Source organism: Zingiber officinale, chromosome 4A (genome assembly GCF_018446385.1).
Source record: "Zingiber officinale cultivar Zhangliang chromosome 4A, Zo_v1.1, whole genome shotgun sequence".
Classification (NCBI taxonomy): domain Eukaryota; kingdom Viridiplantae; phylum Streptophyta; class Magnoliopsida; order Zingiberales; family Zingiberaceae; genus Zingiber; species Zingiber officinale.
In genome coordinates this window covers 25442914-25459447 of record NC_055992.1, presented here as the reverse complement: position 1 = coordinate 25459447, position 16534 = coordinate 25442914, and positions in this window count along the sequence as shown.

Sequence of the window (16534 nt, the reverse complement as noted above, 5' to 3'; positions counted from 1 at the left end):
AGAGCCCAGAGAGCCGCTCAGAGCGTACATCCAACGGTTCAACCGAGTGGCCATGGATATTCCAACAGCCACCTCAGAAACGATGATGAACGCGTTCACGCAAGGCCTCGTGGACGGTGACTTCTTCCGATCGCTCATTCGGAAGCCATCCCGAGACTACGATCATATGTTGCACCGGGCCAACGAATACATCAATGTGGAGGAAGCCCAGGCGGCCCGAAGAAAAGAAGTTTCAACTGAGCGGTCAACCCCTGCCGAGCGGAAGCCTCATACTGCTCATCAGCCGCCCAGAGGACCACAAGCTGAAGTAGCCTGCCCACTGCAACAGGCAAGAGCCCACGCCATTAAAGAAGTATTTGCCGAGCGGCCCAAACCAAAAAAGAAGATATGGACCCCAATGTTTTGCTCATTCCACCGGACGGACACGCACAACACAAGAGATTGACGGAGTCTTCCTCTGATCGCCCACCCCGTTCCCCGGAGTGGCGGCCGTCGATCGCCATCATCCGACAGGCGACAGAGACCTCGTGAAGAAGATCGGATGATACCCGACAAGCGACAAAGACAGACTCCTGAGCGGCATTATACTCCGAGGCATGAGAATCCCCGGATGTCTAGGGAGCGGCCTAAACCGTCCGTTCGGGAAGAAGAAAATTGAAACAACACTTCTCGAGGCGAAATCAACATTATAGCTGGCGGGCCGATTGGAGGAGACTCCAACAGAGCAAGGAAGGCGAGCGTCAGGCAGCTTCAGATCCATGCTGTCGGCTGCAACCAAGAACGGGCGAGCGGACCCGAAATCAGTTTCGGGCCCAGGGACTTGGATGGAGTCGAAGTGTCGCATGACGACGCTCTCCTCATTAAAGCGGTAATAGCTAACTACACTATTCACCGCATTTTCATTGATACAGGAAGCTCGGTCAATATTATATTCAAAAAGGCCTTCGACCAACTGCAAATTGATCGAGCCGAGCTGCTGCCCATGACAACCCCCCTGTATGGGTTTACGGGCAATGAAGTTCTGCCGGTCGGACAGGTCCGACTGGCTATTTCGCTGGGAGAGGAGCCGCTCAGAAGGACGCGGACTGCCAACTTCGTCGTGGCCGACTCTCCTTCAGCATACAATGTTATTTTGAGGCGACCGGCGCTCAGCGAGTTCCGAGTGGCCGTCTCTACCTTCCACTAGAAAATCAAGTTCCCCGTGGAAGATAAAGTGGGAGAAGTACGAGGAGACCAGCTGGCGACTCGGCGATGCTACGTCGAGATGGTCCGAGCTGAACTAAATTTCGCTCGGAAGACGCCACGGATCGAGGTGAATTCTATAACCGAAAAACCACCCTCTTTGGTTTATGAAAAAAAAGAGGAAGTGCATATTCACCCGACCCGATCGGAGGCCACCACATTTATTGCGGTCGATCTGGAGGCAAGCCAGAAAGAGGAAGTGATCAAATTCCTCGAGAGAAACTGTGACGTCTTCATTTGGTCGACGCATGAGCTGCCCGAGATTTCACAAAGTATAGCACAGCACGAGCTTCACGTCCGACCGGATGCTCGGCCGGTAAAGCAAAGGAAGCGGGACTTCAGCGCCGAACAAAATGTCATCTTCCGAGCGGAGGTCAAGAAGCTCCTGGAGGTCGGCCACATACGCGAGGTCTAGTTCCCGAGCTGGCTGGCGAACGTGGTACTAGTCTCCAAGCCGGACAACAAATGGAGAGTTTGCATCAATTTTCGGGATCTCAACAAAGCGTGCCCAAAGGATTTTTATCCTCTGCCTCGGATCGATCAACTGGTGGACTCCACAGCCGGCTGCGAGTTGATATGCATGCTCGACGCTTATCAGGGCTACCATTAAGTGCCGCTCGCCCGAGTGGATCAAGAGAAGGTCAGCTTCGTTACAGCCGACGACACTTATTGCTACAATGTCATGCCATTCGGATTGATACAATGTCATGCCATTCGGATTGAAGAACGCGGGAGCAACTTACCAGCGCTTGATGAACAAAGTGTTCAAGGAGCAGATCGGGCGAAATTTGGAAGTGTACGTGGATGATATTCTCATCAAGTCAGTCCGAGCTGCCGACCTCTTTAAAGACATGGAGGAGACTTTCCGAACGCTGAGGAAGTATGGAGTTAAGCTGAATCCTCAGAAGTGTCTGTTCGGCGCAAAAGGCGGGTGATTTTTTGGCTATATAGTAACCGAGCGGGGCATCGAGGCAAATCCCAGCAAGGTGAAAGCATTACAAGATATGCCGCCACCAAGAAATCTGAGGGAAGTGCACCGCTTGACCGGTCAGATAACAGCACTATCCAGATTCATTTCAAAGACAGCCGATCGGAGTCTCCCGTTTTTCAAAATCTTGCAAGGCTACCAAATTCCATTGGGATGAAGAATGCGATCGGGCGTTCGAAGAGCTGAAGACATACTTGAACTCTCTGCCTGTGCTAGCCAAGCCAGCTGTGGGTGAGCCACTCTGTATTTACTTGTCTTCAACTGAGCAAGCAGTGAGCTCGACATTAGTGAGGGCGAGCGGAGAAGAGCCCGTGTATTTCTTAAGCCATATTTTAAAAGACGCTGAATCTCGCTACACTGGGCTCGAGAAGCTGGCTTTTGCTTTGGTCCTCACCGCTCGGAGACTTCGCCCCTATTTCTTGGCGCATACTATCATCGTCCGGACGAATAGCCCTTTGGGAAGAGTGTTGTTGAACCCAAAGGCGTCCGGACGGCTCATCAAATGGACCACGGAGTTGAGCGAATTCGACATTCAGTATCAACCCCGTTCGGCGATAAAAGCGCAGTCCTTGGCAGATTTTGTCACAGACGTACAGAAGCCAGAGCCTGAAGCTGTGTGGAAAATATTTGTGGATGGATCGTCCACTCGGCTCGGGAGCGGGATTGGTGTAGTATTGCTATCTCCACAAGAAGAACGGATGCATCTATCTGTTCGACTGGACTATAGAGCCACAAATAACGAAGCGGAGTACGAAGCCCTCATAGCTGGCCTGCAGGCAGCCCGGCATGTAGGAGTCGGTCGGGTGATAATTCATTCAGACTCCCAGCTGGCCGCTCAACAACTCTCAAACACTTTTGAGATTAACAATGCTAGGCTCAAGCTCTACGCTAAAGCCTTTGAAAAGCTCAAAGCCAACTTCAGAGAGGTTATTATCCAGAAGATACCTCGAGCGGAGAACCAGGCTGCAGATGAGCTAGCTAAACTCGCAAGTTCAATATCACCGGTCGTCATCCAACAGCCAATTGAACAAGTATCTTTAGTGGTGCACGTCGATCGGATGGAGGGCCTCACATTTCCGAGCGATTGGAGGACACCCATCATGGAGTTTCTCCGCTCGGGTGCTACACAGTCCGATCGGGATGAAGCCCAGCTACTGAGGAGGAGAGCTGACCGGTTCACACTCATTGGAGATCAACTTTACAAGAAAGCTTTCTCCCGCCCGCTTTTGAAATGTGTGAGCTCGGAAGACGCGGCGTACATCCTCCAAGAAGTGCATCAAGGATCGTGCGGAGGACATCCAGGCGGACGATCGGACCCTGCAAGCAGATGCCGCTGGCTGGATACTGCTGGCCGGATACTTTTGGCCAACCCTGCAAGAAGATGCCGCTCGGACCGTCACGACGTGCCTTTCCTGCCAGAAGTATCACAACTTCTCCCACCGACCGGCGGAGGAAATGAAATCAGCTACCGTGTCCTGTCCGTTCGATCAATGGGGAATGGATATTGTGGGTCCGTTTCCTATGGCGACCGGGCAGCGAAAATTTCTACTAATGGCGGTCGACTATTTTTTCAAATGGGTGGAGGCCGAGCCGCTAGCCAAGATCACCGAGCATATGGTCAAGAAGTTTATCTGGCAGCATATAATTTGTCGGTTCGGCATCCCTCGCCGGCTGGTATCTGATAACGGACGACAGTTCGTAGGGAAGCAGCTTGAAGAATGGTGCGAAAGTTATGGCATTGAGCAACACTTTACTTCCGTGGCGTATCCCCAGAGCAACGGCCAAGCGGAAGTAGCCAATAGGGAGATTCTTCGTATTCTTCGGGCTCGGCCCCACCACATGGGAGGAAGCTGGGTGGACGAGCTGTCGGGCGTCTTATGGGCTATCCGCACGACCCCAAAGGAAGGAATGGGTGTCACTCCATTCCATTTGGTGTATGGTGGCGAAGCGGTGATCCCGGTTGAAGTTGGTGTCGAGTCCGTCCGGATTCAGAATTATGATGATGATAACGCCGAGCGGAGGAACATGGAGCTGGATTTGGTTGACGAGGAGCGAGCCAAGGCGTCCGTCCGACTGATGGCGTACAGGCAAAGAATGAAGCAAAACTACAACCGACGCGTGATCCCTAGAGCGTTCCAAGTTGGCGACCTAGTCTGGAAGAAAGTAAAGTCGGTCGGCGACGTCGGCAAGCTGGAGGCTCCTTGGGCGGGCCCCTTCAAAGTCATCAAAAAGCTCCGCTCAGGTGCTTATTATTTGGAGGATGAAGACGGACGACGGCTAGATCGACCATGGAGCGCGAATCATCTCCAGCCGTACCGAGCTGGGTGAGAGGTGCGCTGATGTGATTTTACATATGTTTTGGTCGCCTATGTCCTTGTAATGCAGGAAGCAAAAATGATAAAAGGATGGCAAATAGCTTCGCCGAACGGCAGTGTTAAAATTAGCCTTAAAGGCCGTCGAGCTCCGACGTTAAAAATCGAGAGACGAACTGGCGTCTATAAACCCTCCGGCCGGAAGACCGTCAAGCTCCGACGTTAAAAATCGAGAGACGAACCGGCGTCTATAAACCCTCCAAGCGGAAGACCGTCGAGCTCCGACGTTAAAAATCGAGAGTCGAGCCAGCGACTATAAACCCTCCGAGCGGAAGACCGTCGAGCTCTAACGTTAAAAATCGAGAGACGAACCGGCGTCTATAAACCCTCCGGCCGGAAGACCGTCGAGCTCCGACGTTAAAAATCAAGAGACGAACCGGCGTCTATAAACCCTCTGGCCGGAAGACCGTTGAGCTCCGACGTTAAAAATCGAGAGACGAACCGGCGTCTATAAACCCTCCGGCCGGAAGACCGTCGAGCTCCGACGTTAAAAATCGAGAGACGAACCGGTGTCTATAAACCCTTCGGCCGGAAGACCGTCGAGCTCCGACGTTAAAAATTGAGAGACGAACCGGCGTCTATAAACCCTCCGGCCGGAAGACCGTCGAGCTCCGACGTTAAAAATCGAGAGACGAACCGGCGTCTATAAACCCTCCGGCCGGAAGACCATCGATCTCCGACGTTAAATATCGAGAGTCGAGCCGGCGTCTATAAACCCTCCGGCCGGAAGACCGTCGATCTCCGACGTTAAATATTGAGAGTCGAGCCGGCGACTATAAACCCTCTGAGCGGAAGACCGTCGAGCTCCGACGTTAAATATCGAGAGTCGAGCCGGCGACTATAAACCCTCTAAGCGGAAGACCATAGAGCTCCGACGTTAAATATCGAGAGTCGAACCGGCGACTATAAACCCTCCGAGCGGGAGACCGTCGAGCTCCGACGTTAAAATATCGAGAGTCAAGCCGGCGACTATAAACCCTCCGGTCGGACGAAGGCAATAAAGAGGACTTCTAAACAGGTACCCAAAGGTACTCGCCGTCAATATCGTCCGACCGCCTATACGTTCCGCTCGGCCCAGTGCCCAAAGGGACTTCATCAACCTCCAGCGAACAACCTCTTCTGTCGTATTCAGCCGAGCGGAAAAGTTACGCAAAATACTACATAAAAATCCCTTTCGAACACAAGAGGGGTGTGATAAGAGGCGAGCGGATAGCACACATATTGACTAGCAAAAGGACAAAGCAAGCAAAAGGATATTATATTAAAGAAACTAAAGTCGAGCGGCCAAATTACAAAAAAAGGATAGTCTTTGGCCGAGCGACCGAATTACATATAAACTCCTACTCTAGATAATCGTAAAGATCCTTCGGGATGTTGTCGAGGAGCGCCACTTGATCTGCGGCCGGGATGAGAGTGGAGTCGGAAAGAAGACCCTTGGACTTCAAATATGTCGTGGTGGCGGTCATAGCAAGGTCAAAGGCAGTGTACATCCGTTCGCAAACTTTCTCCGAAAATTCGAGCGAGCGGATGTAATTCTGTCTCAGGGCAGCAACCCGGCTTGGCTCGGCCTCTTGATATTCTTTAAAGGCCGCTTGAGAGGCAGCAAGGGACTCTTGCAGCGTTTTAAGCTCGTCCTTTTGTTTATTCGCCTCTGCCGAGCGGGCCACCTTCTCGCCGGCTAGTTGGTCAGTAAGCTCTTTAACTTTCTGCTCCAAGCCCCGAGCCTCGACATTCTTTTTCTCCAGATCGGAGATAGCCGTGTTCTTCTGCTCAGTCGCCAGGCTTATCTTCTTCTGCTCGGCCGCCAACAAGTCTTGGGCTTTCTTCAGCTCCTTCTGCAGATCAGTGTACGAAGGGCCTTGGGAGCCGGACGAACCACCTGCAGCCTTTAGTAGCCTCAATTCTTCGTCCACCAGCGCCAGGCGGTTGGAGACAGCTATCTCCTCCACCCATCTTTGACAAAAAAGAAAAAAGAAGTTGTTAGTGGTCGATCGGAAAGAATGCATAAAAAACTTCATTTTCTAACTTACCCCGGTGACCTCTTGCATATGGTTGTTGGCTAGGTTACCGAGAGGGATCATCGCGACGCGCGCCCGAGCGTTGGCCCACATCTCGGCTAGGGGCCCCTTCAGGGTGATTGTGTGCTCAGGCGCAGTTGGCCGCTCGGACTCGGGTAAAATCTCCTCGGTGGGGAGATGCAGGGTGACCCTAACAGTGCGGCCATGACCGGGGGTCATCCGAGCGGAGGATGGAAGAGGATCGGAGGCCGGCGCCGGACTCGGCGGGAAGCGGGCGGAAGGACGCTGACGGGAACGACCTCAAGAGGGTCCGCCGGCGCATCCAATTGAGATGGGGTTCGGTCGGACGAAATAGCCTCGACCTCTGGAGCCTTGCTGCGAGCGCTTGCAGTGACCCGGGCGGACGGCTAAACCGCGGACATGGCTGACCGAAGGGGAGTCTCCACTCGGCGCCTCTTTTGTTGGGGAGGCCGCTCTTCTTCCGGAGCGGAGCCTTCCTCTCGGCTGGATGCCGAGCGTCTCCATTTCTTTGGCCGCCGCGGCCTCGAGCGCCGCCGCCTTCCTCTTCAAAATACCAGCCATCACCGACTCCATTACAATATTAGCTGCAAAGGAAAAAGGAGAAAATCAGTTAGCAATCAAAGCAAATGTACGAGTAAAAGTCTTACCAAAGCTGCTCGGGAGGGGGGTTCTGATCGGACTCAAGCCGAATATGTACATAACCCCTTCTGGAAGGAATTTGTGTATGTCAACTCGCAGACCGGCAAGCATGTTGGCGGCGTGAAGATAATCCGACCGGGTCTTGAATCTTTTGAGTTATGGGGAGAGAGGATTTCCGACCTGCCATTGGGTTCGGAAGGTAGCCCGCGCGGGAAGGCGAATATAAAAGTAGAATTCTTTCCAATGCTTATTGGAAGAAGGAAGTTTATTGAAGAAAACTAAGCCAGGCCGAGCCTGGAACATGTAAGTGTCCGGCTCAGACTGTTTAGAGTAATAGAAGTAATAGAAGACCTCCGGTCGGAGGGGAATGTTATGGATCTTGAATAGGATGACAACGCCGCATAGGAGGTTGAAGGTATTGGGGACTAGGCTTCCGAGCGGAATGCCGAAAAAGTTGCAAACTTCTACAAAGAAGGGATGGATCGGAAATCGCAGACCGGCGATAAACTGGTCGCGGAAGACACAAAAAGCTTCGCGCGACGGTTTGTGTGGCCGAGCGGAATCTGTGGGTAGGATGATTTCAAGGTTGGAGGGGATGTCAAAACTATTAATCAGAACATCGGTCTCGCGCCGATCGAAGCGCGACTCCATGGTAGTGTACCATGGGCTGAGGGTTTGGTCTTGGGAAGGAGAGGAATGGGCCATTGTCCGAACGGACGGAATCAAAAAAGGCAAAGAAAGGTAAAAAGTAGATGGCAACGAAACAGTACCCCGAGGACGAAAACTTGGGAAAGAAATGCAAAGAAAACGCCGGGAACCAAAGAGGGAAAGAAGGAGAACCTTACAACAAGAAGGAGGATCGAAGGAAGAACGCCGGAGATCGTCGGAAAGCAGAAGAACAGGATTGCCGGAGCGCTGAGAAGGAAGAAGCGGGAGGCACGCGACAGCAGAAGTGAGGCAAAGGAAAGAAGAGAAGGATTTATAGGGTAGAGCCCGAGCGGCCTCCACCGTTGGATCCAGGTCGCGAGAATCGGAGCACGCATCGCGCCGTTCATTTCGAACCACCTCGATCCCATCAGAACACCACGCCGCCGCCGTACAATGACGGCAGCACCGCCACATGGCATTCAACCACTGGAACGCATTTAATGAGCGCGTGCTCGACCTTAATGATGGATATTGGCGGAAAGTTCGAAGAGATGCTGGGGAATGTTGGCGTTGACTGGCGTTTTAGCTGCCCCCTTGATTCCGAGCGGATGGTAGTTTTAGGACGCCGCTCGGCTCAACTGATAGTCCAGTCAGTCGGACTAATCGCCTCCTTCGACTAGACTTGAAGGGGAGGCAAGTGATCCGGCGGTAAGAACAGGGGACCCCCGTTCCGGGGAGTCAACGCCATGTGGAAGTCAAAAGGTTAAATGGTCGACCGGACAAGAGTGGACTGACCGGTCGACCGGGATCTAAACGGAAGCAAAGACACCCCGGCGGGGAGCCGGGGTTCCGACGCTCATGTTGAACAGAGTCGTATGGCTGAGCGGGTAGCCCGCTCGGTCGAAGACATAAAGTAGCAACACGGCCGACCGGCCGGACGCTCGGCATGGAGAAAAAGGGGAAAAGGACAAGGGAACATCTTCTGACAGCGGGTATGTTCGACGAGTATGTCATACACAGAATCTTATAACAGAGGGTTCCGCTGTCCCATCAGAGATGTGCTCGGACTGTAGCAGTATGGTGTCAGGTAAGCTTTTCTAACAAGCCCTTACGGAGGTATGGGCTGAGGACACGTATTCGCCTCGGTATGTGTGCGTGAGCCCCTTCCCAGCTCTATATAAGGAGCCTCACACTTCGCCGGAGGTACGCATTCTCTGATATTCGGAGCCACTTCTTTGCTGTCCACTTGCCTGACTTGAGCATCGGAGGGTCGTCGCCGGGAACCCCTTCCCGGCCCGACTTCTTTGCAGGTTCGCTGGAGCTCCGTACGACCGGTCGGAGATTTACGTCAGCAATTAGGAGAGCGCCACGTGCCCAGCGTCCGTTGATTCAGCAATTCGGACAGGATCAATATATATACAAATTCACGATATTAATCGAATCATGAATAACAATTAGAGAGGTGCTTCAATGACATATACAAGCACTCCAACATCGGCTAAAGAGTTTTGGTGGAACAAATTTAATGTATATCCCTATCCCCTTTTTGACGTTTGACAACTAAGGTTCAAAGTTAAGTTAAAATATGTAAAAATAAATAAGCAAGCATTTTTTATTTTAACTCTCCCCCTGAGTTAAACATCTCTCCCTGAATTCACTATCTCTCCCCCTTTGATATACATCAAAAATAGGAAAACAACCATACTTAAGCGAAGTTTGATTTTGAAAATTTATAAAGGAAAAATTCCGAGAATTATATAAAGGCAAAATTTTCAAATTTGTGTAAAGTAATAATAAGATAAAATTTTGAAAATATAATGAACTAGAAAATATTTGAAAAGTTTAGTAAAGTTGAAAAAATTTCATATAAAGTAAAATTTTCAAAAAAAAAATAAAAAAATGTGAGTATTTGAAAAGATAAAATTTCGAAAAGTTTCTAAAGGAAAAAATTGAAAATATTTGAAAAGTTTTAGTAAAGTGTAAATTTTGGAAATTTTAGCAAAGTTAAAATTTTGAAAAATTTTCAAAATTTATAAAGGAAATAATTTTGAAAATATTTGAAAATTTAAGTAAAGGTAAAATTTGAAAAATTACTAAGAAAATTTTTTGAAAATTTTGTAAAATTATTTTGAAGGTGTTTGAAAATTATTTTGAAAATTTTAAAAAGAAAAAAAATCAAAAAGTAAATAATTTTCAAAATATTTGGTTAAAATTGATAATTTCCTAAAAGTCCAAGCATGATTTTAAAATAAAATATATCCTTATGATAAAATGTCCAATCTTTGTAAAAGCTAACTACCACAAGATAGTAACTATTGACTCGAGTTGGTCAATTTGAGTGTTTAAGTCTAACTAGTTTGTTACTAGCTAGTTAACTCAAATTGATCAATGTATGTTGTTTAAAGCCCAGATTTATAGCTATGCACTGGCATAAACATCTGAAATCTTTGGCTAAGTTCTAAGCATCTCGCATCATTTTAAGTTTCACAATACATAAACAAGGAATCCTACTGTACTTGTCAGATGATGGCTGTTAAATCTATAAGATCATGCAAATTTACGGTAAGATCTTGGATACTTCAAAAAGATAAAATATTTTGAAATAATTTTTGGAAATAAAATTTTGAAGGGGGAATTTTACAAAAATAAATTTTGAAAAGATACTAAGTAATAATTTTAAAAATATGTTAAGAAACCTATTCTATAAATAACATGTAAAGAATAACCAAAAAATACTGAAGGAATGTCATAACTGAAAAGTACCCAAAAGCATACATAGTCATAATGCAAAGTATCCCATAAGTATAATAAGTCAAAAGTAATAGTTCCTAGAGGTCACTCATCCTCATCCCCATCATCAGCTCTAAGATAATCAAACATCCTCCGTTGCTCCCTCTCTAATGCATCAGTACGGGCTGTCATCTCCTGACGAAAGTCTGCAATTTGTCCATATAGAGAGTTATATTGATCATTCATCTTAGTCTCTAATGAGTCAAACCGACTAAGAATGTCATCTCAAAGACGCTTAAAGAAATCGCTAGTCGGTGGGGGAGGTGCATAGGAACTGCTTTGAGCATTATCAAAATAAGACATTAAGGCAACTCCTAGATCAACAATCGGCGGAAGAGGGTCTTCAACAGAAATTGGATCATCCTCAACAACATGTTCCTTGGCTCCAGGTGGGATAAACCATGGATGGTTCCGCTTACAGACAAGTCCTTCAGCACTACTCCTAATCCCAGCTAAGGACAACTGACGAATCCCAACCAGATCAAAATCAGGTAACTCAATTAATTCACCGTGGTGAACTTCTACCCCTAAAGAAGCAATGTAAGCGGTGAGGACATAGCACTGGATCATGTGGACTTTATTCGAGGTGTTGTACCCCGAATAGTAGATAATAGATCAGAAAACCCAGTATCCTAAGTCAAAGTAAAGATGGTGTCTTAGCACGTACATCAAAAAGAGATGAACTGGACGCAGAACCCCCCGATCCCTAGATGACAAAGGATGAATGCAAGATACAACCATCTTATAAAGGGCATTGTTAGTTAGACTTAGTGGTACAGTAAACATCTTCTTAGGATGTGCTCCCTTAAAAAAAATCGGCATACATAAGATTTAGAGTAAGATGGGCAAAAGGAGCAAGTAATGTGTCGGGAAGGAAAGCACTAAAAAAGATAAGGTTAACAGAGGGTTGAATTCTCAAAAATCTGAGAAACATATCAAGGTCAAATAACATGTCCCTAGTAGCACCTCTAGCTTTATAATGATGAGAGTTAATTTCACATAAGTTATGATAGAACTCAGAACATAGAATTAGGTTGTAAGCATGACGAGAGAAGACAACGTCGTTAAGTTGAAAGTGTTGAGTAATATCTATAACTTTCGGACAATAGTTTTGATAGAAAGGAAGGTCCAGACAACGAGTTCCTATGACTTTAAACTTTTTATTAGGAAAAGACTGACACAGATCTTTAGTTGAGGATCTAGGGCCCTGATTGGGATTTAAGGAGCTAGCCTCCCTTTGCACAGTTGTTCTACTCGTTTCACTAATAATAAAGGAATAAATTTAATAACTTGTAAATATATAAAGAAAGAAGGTTCAGAGAGAGATTACCGAGGCATTATCGCGCTCCGAGGAAAGCTAGATTCGACGAAATAAACTTTGAAAGTAGAGAAGAAGACAAAGAGGAGAGGAGAGTGGGATGAGGCTTGGATTCTGCCCAAGCAATGTATATATAGAGTTGGATCGGTTGACCAATAAGGGGTTCGGTCGATCGATCCCTTTCATATGGTGTCCTTTTTGGCCTGGTAGTTGTCGTTCGGTTGACCGAACATGGGTTTGGTCGACTGATAAATTTACACTAGTAGAGATTAAAATTAGGTTTTCGGTCGACAGAACCTATGTTCGGTTGACCGAACAATTGAAGAGGCTCAAGTGATATTTAAGTTTTCGGTCGACTGATAAAAAGTTTCGATCGACCGATAAATTAAATGTGATTTTACCATATCAATTGTTGAATCAGTCGACCAAACATATCGTTCGATCGACGGAACATTTTTTTAAAATAATTTAATTAATAATTTAAAACAATTAATTTAAGTTTTAAAATAATTTTAATTAAGTTTTAAAAATAATTTTATTAAGTTTTAAAATAATTTTAAAAGATAATTGTAATTAAGTTTTTAAAAATAATTTTAATTAAGTTTTAAAATGATTGTATTAAGTTTTTTAAAATAATTAAGTTTTAAAATAATTTAATTAACTTTTAAAATAATTTAATTAACTTTTAAAATAATTTATTAATGTTTTAAAATAATTAAGTTTTTAAAATAATTAAGTTTTTAAAATAATTTTAGTTAAGTTTTAAAATAATTTTATTAAGTTTATAAAATTATTAAGTTTATAAAATAATTTTAATTAAGTTTTAAAATAATTGAAAGATCCTTAGAAATTTTGTAAGTATCTACTATTGATGTCCACAAAGCATTCCGCAGAAAAGCATTTAGTGCGTACCTTATTGTGTCGCGATTTTCCAGATTGTGTCCGATTAGATGTAGGCCGTTGAGGATGTCCTATAGTCGAGCGTGTAATTGCGAAGCCATCTCTCTGGGAAGCATTTTAATATTAAATAAATTATTTAAAAGTATGTCTCTTTTATTTACCTTAGACTCACCAATCCCTTCGTGTAACTTTACCAGACAGTCCCACGGTTCTTTAACATTGTCGTATGGACCGACTCGGTTCAACTCCTCCATTGTGAGCCCGTACTGAATAGTGTTGATCGCTTTATAGTTTAGTTGTGCCTTCTTGATCATTGGGGGAGTCTAGTCTTCTGGTTCTAGTGGCACTTCATCTTTTGTTAGAGGTGTGTAGCCTTTTAGTATTGTCAACCATAGCTCAATGTCATATTTAAGATAGCATTCCATTTTGTTCTTCCAAGAGTTGAAGTTCTCCCCTTTGAATAGTGGAGGCTGGACAATACTGTACCCTTCTTGGTAGAAGTTCGACACCCTTGTATCAAAAAATAAGATAAGTGAAAAAGAATAAGTGAAAAGAAAAAATATTTAAAAAGTGCTCAAAAAATGATTAAGTACTTTCAGAGCTACTAGGCTCTGATACCAATTGTATGATCGAAAGAGTACGATAGAGGGGGGAGGGGGGGTGAATATCGCATTTTTAAAAACTTTTCTTTTACTCGTTTAAATCAAAGTCGTGCAGTGGAAATTAAATAACACACTTCGGTTACTTGGTTCGAAGTCTAGGTCGACTCCTACTCCAAGGCCCGCGATCCTTAATCGCATCGTTGGGCAATCCACTAAAACTTTTTTCTCTGAAAATGTCAGAGAGAAGCAGATCGTACAATGAAATGAGTAAGATAGTAATGTTGGTGCGGGAAGCATCCGAGGATCGAACCTGAGTTTTGATAATGACAAAGGATTCAAAGTTAAGGTTATGTGTGATCTAATGTGGTTGAATGAGTTTGTAGGAAAAGTCCTAAGGTATCTTAGGCAAAAGTCCTAACTGCGGTTAGGCATGCAGAAAACTCTAGGGGTGGTAATCCTAGGTCGTAGGGGATGGTAACCCTAGGCGGAAAGCCTTGGCGGGCCGAGGTCTTCGGGCAAAAGTCCTAGAGTCAGAAACTCTAGGTGAAAATCCCGTTGTCGTGGATCGGGTGGAAAGTCTGGGAGGGTCGTGGAGCTGACGTCCAGTGGAAAGACCTGAATACTTGGACGCTGAGCAAAGGCCTAGTCGATCTGGAGGATCGAACTGGCAACAGGTATACTCTCCTGAGTGGAGTAGGTGAGGACGCGTTCCCTGGAAGAGGGAACAGTATGCGTCGGTTCGACCTAGGGTTTTTAGTTGGAAATCCGAAGTCAGAACCGGGCAGTCCAGTGACTGTTAAAACATTTATGTTTGTCTTATTATTACGTGCTAACTTTGTGTTGCAGGGTATGCTTGGTATTTTGGGACTAACGTATTTTGCAGGGACAAAATAACATGGTTTGCCTCGGATGAACAGTACCCGAGGCCCCCTCCATGGAGCTTGGAGGCGCCTCGGGTGCAAGAGCGGGAGAGCGTGCGCAGCAAGGCTGGAGGCGCCCTCATGGAGTGCTGATGCACCTCGGACGGCCTTAAAGGCGCCATCCATGGTATTAGAGGCGCCCTCAGGTGGATAGGCTCTGAAGGAGTCAAAGCTCATCCACGCCGTGGATCCGTCGGGGATGGGGTGCCCTCAAGGGCATTGAAGGCGCCCTCAACGGCTTATATAAGCTTGTCTCAACCAGCAGTTTGAAATAACACAATTTTGGCAGTCCTTCTTCAGCGCACTGCTAACGAGACGATCTGGCTGAGCTACAACAAGACCCCGACGACCCGAAGCTGCGAAGTTTCAATTCATTGTTATCGGTATAGCTTTTTCAGTACAGTTTTGTAATAATCTCTTGTAACCTTTTGCGCAATTATAGTTGTTGCCCAAAGTAAATGCTCAACGAGTGTGAGCCTTGGAGTAGGAGTCGTCATAGGCTCCGAACCAAGTAAATCCCTGTGTTTGCTTATGTCTCTGTGTTTTAATTTCCGTTGCGTTATTCTAAGTTTTTGGAAACGAACGTGAAAGCCACGAGCGCTATTCACCCCCCTCTCCAGCGCTTTTCGATCCAACAAGTAACAACCTACTATCTTATTTTAGATTAAGTATAAAACAAGCAAAATAAATATACTGATTACTTAGATAGAAGATGCAGCTTGATCGATACTTCTTAGATGGTACACCAGCTTGCTTGATGAATGCGTAGAAGAGTAGTAACACGAACAGCAGCTTGTGCAGAGATGAACTTCAAATAGATCAGTTTTCGTTACCCAGCCTCGGACCTCGAGCTCACTTTTATAAGAGTCGTCGACGTTCGGTCGACCGATCCTTGGGTTCGATCGACCGAACTAGCTCCCTTCCATCTTCGTTGAGATCTAATGCTGATTCAATCTTCGACATTTAATGACATTAAAGTGTTTGGTTGACCGATCTCATTTTTCGATTGACAGAACAGAGAATTTCCTTGTTCGCCGAGATTCGCACTTAATGCTGCATTGATGAGGTGTTCGTTCGATCGACCGATCTCCTGGTTTGGTCAATCAATCAGCTTAGTTTCCTTCTCTGCTTCTGACCGAACTGATCTGTGCCACATCGTCAGGGTTCGGTCGATCGATCCTTTGGTTTGGTCGATCGATCAAGCTTTGATCGAATTTCACTCTGCTTTGATCTGAACTGGTGTTTGTTCTGAGTTAGCCTTGTTCGGTCGACCGATCCTCCTGTTTGGTCGACCGATCAGGCCGAACCTGCAAAACATAGATAAACAGTATATTCCTGTAAAACAGACATTAGCACAGTAATATATATAAAATGCATAAGTAATATTAGACAGTAGAACTATTTTGATCTCAACTTGAAACCTTTCCAGTTTCTTCAGTTGGATCAGCAACCTTAGATTGTTCCCTTCAGGAACACGACCTCACTGTCGCTCCTCTAGTTGTTTACCTCAACCTACCTGCCAAACTTTGATCCTCTAGATCTGTTTGGACTTTTCACTTAACCTTGATCGGCTCGTTAGGACTTTCTCTCGATCTTTGATCCTCCAGACCTCTCGATCTCACTGCCAAGTGTCGGGTCCTCTCGACCCACTTGGTCTTTCAACCTGGGTTCCACGATCTGCTAAGACTTCTCCTGGTTAGCCTCCAATTAGGTCTTTACCGGTTGAGTAAACAGCCTGCACACTTAGTCAACTTGTTAAATCACAACAAGACTTAACTTGAACCTTTGACAACATCAAAACTTAGGTTTGATTTTGGTGCAACCTGCACCAACATAATTAAGTTTTAATTTAGTTAAGTTAGTTTAATTTAGTTTAAGTTAGTTTAATTAAGTTTAATTTTAATTTAGTTTAAGTTAGTTTAATTAAGTTTTAATTAAGTTTAAGTTAGGTTAATTAAGTTTAAGTTTAGTTTACGTTAGTTTAATTAAGTTAGAGATTTAATTAATTTAAATCTAACTCCATCTCACCCATCTTCTAAATTGTCAATCAGGGAACTTTATCTGTTTTATGAGATG